Source organism: Limulus polyphemus, unplaced genomic scaffold, assembly GCF_000517525.1.
Source record: "Limulus polyphemus unplaced genomic scaffold, Limulus_polyphemus-2.1.2 Scaffold1214, whole genome shotgun sequence".
Taxonomy (NCBI): Eukaryota; Metazoa; Arthropoda; class Merostomata; order Xiphosura; family Limulidae; genus Limulus; species Limulus polyphemus.
In genome coordinates, this window is record NW_013666824.1 from 231,705 (window position 1) to 235,458 (window position 3,754).

The 3,754-nt window shown below is 28.4% G+C and overlaps 1 protein-coding gene across 1 annotated transcript in view; it reads left to right on the forward strand.

Moving 5' to 3' along the window:
- LOC106462632 (dihydrolipoyllysine-residue succinyltransferase component of 2-oxoglutarate dehydrogenase complex, mitochondrial-like) overlaps positions 1–3,494 on the forward strand; it is an 86,446-nt gene extending 82,952 nt beyond the window's left edge. The window contains exon 14 of the mRNA XM_022389950.1: positions 2,515–3,494. The gene's annotated coding sequence lies outside the window, so the exon portion shown is untranslated. The remainder of the gene's footprint in view (positions 1–2,514) is intronic.
- The last annotated feature ends 260 nt before the right edge of the window (positions 3,495–3,754 follow it).

Here is a 3,754-nt window from a genome sequence, read left to right on the forward strand (position 1 = left end):
TTTGGTATATAATCTAGCAAAAAGCATTATTCCGTGGTTCATAAATGCTTTAGAGGACCTGGTTTGGTATATAATCTAGCAAAAAGCATTATTCCGTGGTTCATAAATGCTTTAGAGGACCTGGTTTAGTGTATAATCTCTAGTATGAAGCATTATTCTGTGATACATAAAAGCTTTAGAGGACCTGGTTTAGTATATAATCTAGCAAAAAGCATTATTCTGTGGTTCATAAATGCTTTAGAGGACCTGGTTTGGTATATAATCTAGCAAAAAGCATTATTCCGTGGTTCATAAATGCTTTAGAGGACCTGGTTTAGTGTATAATCTCTAGTATGAAGCATTATTCTGTGATACATAAAAGCTTTAGAGGACCTGGTTTGGTATATAATCTCTAGTGGGAAGCATCATTCTGTGATACATAAAAGGGTTGGAGAACCTGGCTTTATATGTAATCTCTTCTTGGGTGCATCAGATTTTATGATACATAAAACGTTTGGAGGACCTTATTATTATATAGTCACTGTTAGGAACCATCAGATTTCATATGTAAATTCATGTTTCTGAAATGGATAAAAAGGCTAATCCTGTCACTAATCTTTGATAGTAAAAACAAACTGTATGAACATGGATACCTGTGTTAACTTTAGTTTCATATTTATTTAACAAATATTAATGGAAACAGCAGTGAAGTTAATTTTCCAAACAGGCCATTCATTCATCTGTTTTGCTTCTTTTAGTTAAACAATAATGAAACAATAAATAAGTCATAATTTTAAACAATTACAACATCTGAAACTTTTGTAGAAGGTAGTCATATTGATAATTTGGATATTTCTCTAATATTATTCAATAACTGAATAATATCATTCACAAATCAGTAACAAGAAGTACAACTTGATTGCAGGAATTTTCATCCATAACTAAGTTTAAGCCCAAAGCCATACATGTAGTTAACTACTACTATACTGAAAATAATTAGAAGTCCAACTAAAAAATGGATTTTTCTGTTTCCAAACCTCCTAATCCAATTGTGTTAAGAATATTGTCACACAGTGGTTAAACACAAGATAAATAGTACATTTATGAATTTGACCTATGTCTTGTTAGCTTATATTTGTAGCACCTTAAATAATGAACTGAAACATTAATTTAAAATGCACTTATTTGTTTGTGCAATTTTTATTAGCCTTTATAATGAACTTTAGTAAACAGAATTATGAATTAGTTAAATACTTTGAACTGGCCACTGTTTTATTAACCTTCCTTATTAGTTTGATGAATAATAAACTGAAATATTAAGTAATAACTTGCTTTTGTACATAAACACCATTATTGAGAATTATATAATTTTTTAAAAATTGCATTTCCATTTGTAAAAGTGTGTATGAAATTACTCTAAGCTCTAGCAATGGGTTTAGGTACATCAGTTTGCTATCTTTGTATGCTGATCAGGAAATGTGAAATCATCTCCTAGTTGTTATGTTTTGGTTTTATTCATTAATAAGGTACTTATATCAAATTGAACCTTATTTTATCAGTCATTTTATTCTGTAACTACTTATTGGCTAAGAAAGGATTAACGTGCACTAGAAAAATGGTGGTCACTGATCCTTTAGCTAAAATAACAAATAAACTTAAGTATTCTTAGAATGGTCACTGAAAGAGATACAGAAAGTTATTGTGTGTGTCTTTCTCAGAATTGTTAAAAACTTGAATAATGGTACTTAAAAATGTCCTAGATTTCATTGTACCATATGTTTATAGAAACATCAAACGAAAGAGTGTGTTTTGTTTACCAGTGTTACTAGGTTCTTTAACTGGAAGGGAATTTTCTAGCAGAAACTTACTTGGATACTTTTAATGATGGAACTTAATTTTGAATGCTTACTTTATATTTTGTTATATTTCAACATGAGAAAATAAAGACATTTCCCAAGTGTCAGTATATCATTCATTAATATAGCTTATACAAAAAGTTGCATATTAATTTGAATGGTGAAAGAAAACATTAGCTTCTTCTTTATTTTCTTATGCAAGATACCATTGCTTTAAACTCATTTTTCTTATGCTCGTCCTTCAATAGACAATTAGAAAATTTTGATAAACAAGTAAGGTAAATGGCAGTTTTTCCTTTTTTTGTTATTTTTTGTAAATGTCTGAAATTACAAATGCACGTATTTTGTAAACAGAAGTTGAGCAAGCTTTGATGATAATGAAAATAAAACAGTGTAATATTGAATGTATTAGATTATAATAACATTGTAAGCATAGAGAGCATCATCTTAATCTAACTTGTTATTGTTAGTTTCTCTGAGGCAGGTAAAATTATGTAGTAAAAATCTTCAGACTGTTGTTCACTAGATTAATGTTGATGTTCAGATAGTGGCAAAATTCTGTTAATGAAAGGACTATCATATAAATATTTTACCACTTTTGTAAAAATACTTTGGCACATTTTATTGTTTTGTCATATGTAAGAGCTATAGATTTTTTTTGTTATTTTTTTTTTTACAGGGGAAGATTACACTGAATAAAAGATTGTGCTGTGTAGTGTTGAGCTCTGTTTGCTGAAGTTTATTCTAACTAGCTGTTCTAGTGTCTGGTGGATTTACAAAATTCATCTGTACAGTAATATTATTGAATTAATTTGGTATTATATCAATCCTGGGCTTCTTTTTTTTTTTTTCTAATGCACTTAACTAAAACTTACCAAACAGTTTTTTTTTTGGATTGCTGAATTATTTTAAACTACTATTTGGAGGTCTACAAAATTATTCCTGTTAAATCTTCACTTTATTAACTAGAAGTACAATAAGTTTTTAGAAATAATGTATTTGCTCTGACATAGCAGCAAAAAAATTAAATGCAAGGAAAAGAAAATGGATATTTTGATGTATGTGAACTGAATAAGCTTAGGTTTAATTTTTTCCACATCAATTCATACAGTTATCTTCTGTCTGTTAGCAGTAGTAATAAGAATAAGCAAGCATTTTTCTACCGTTTCAATATATATTTGTACTTATTCTTATTTTTGAGGTTTTACTTTTGGATTGTGATTGCAGTTGGTCCAAAGTGAATGTAGAATACTTCTTTTATAAATATCACTGCTGGAAGGATGAAGAAATCGTTCTTGATTTATGTGTTTTTAATGTGCAAAATTTAGTACAAACGTTACAAGATTGGTTAATTATTATTTTTTATCTGAACTACATAGTTTCTGAAATAAAGAATATTGAAAGAAAATTACAATAAACGATTATCAAAATGAGTATTAGCATTATTTATAAGTATCAAACTTGTTAACAGTATAACTGTAAGATTGTTTTGAACATTCAAGAAAAATTCATAAATTAAAATACTGATATCTTGTGATAAATTGTAACAACTTGAAAATCCAAAGAAAAACTTCCTCATGTTAGGAGAAGAAACTAGTTCACATCAAATAATGACCAGATGATTTGCTTATGGAGAATAAAGTGAAAAGCCTGTCTTTATGTAGTAGTAGTAGTAGTAGAACTTTCAAAAAAAGCATTATTAGTCAAGAAATAAGAAACAAAATAAGTAATAGGAAATTATAGATATCTTTTTCAAAATGTACATTTAAATTGTTTTTTCAAAATCACCCTGTAATTACACAAATTCAATGTTGGTTAAAAAGTTACTAATAAGAGAGTAATATTACACTTTGATTGCGTGAGCATGAAAGAACTTGGACTGTCCAGCCACAATAGTCACTTGAAACTAGCAGATGCCC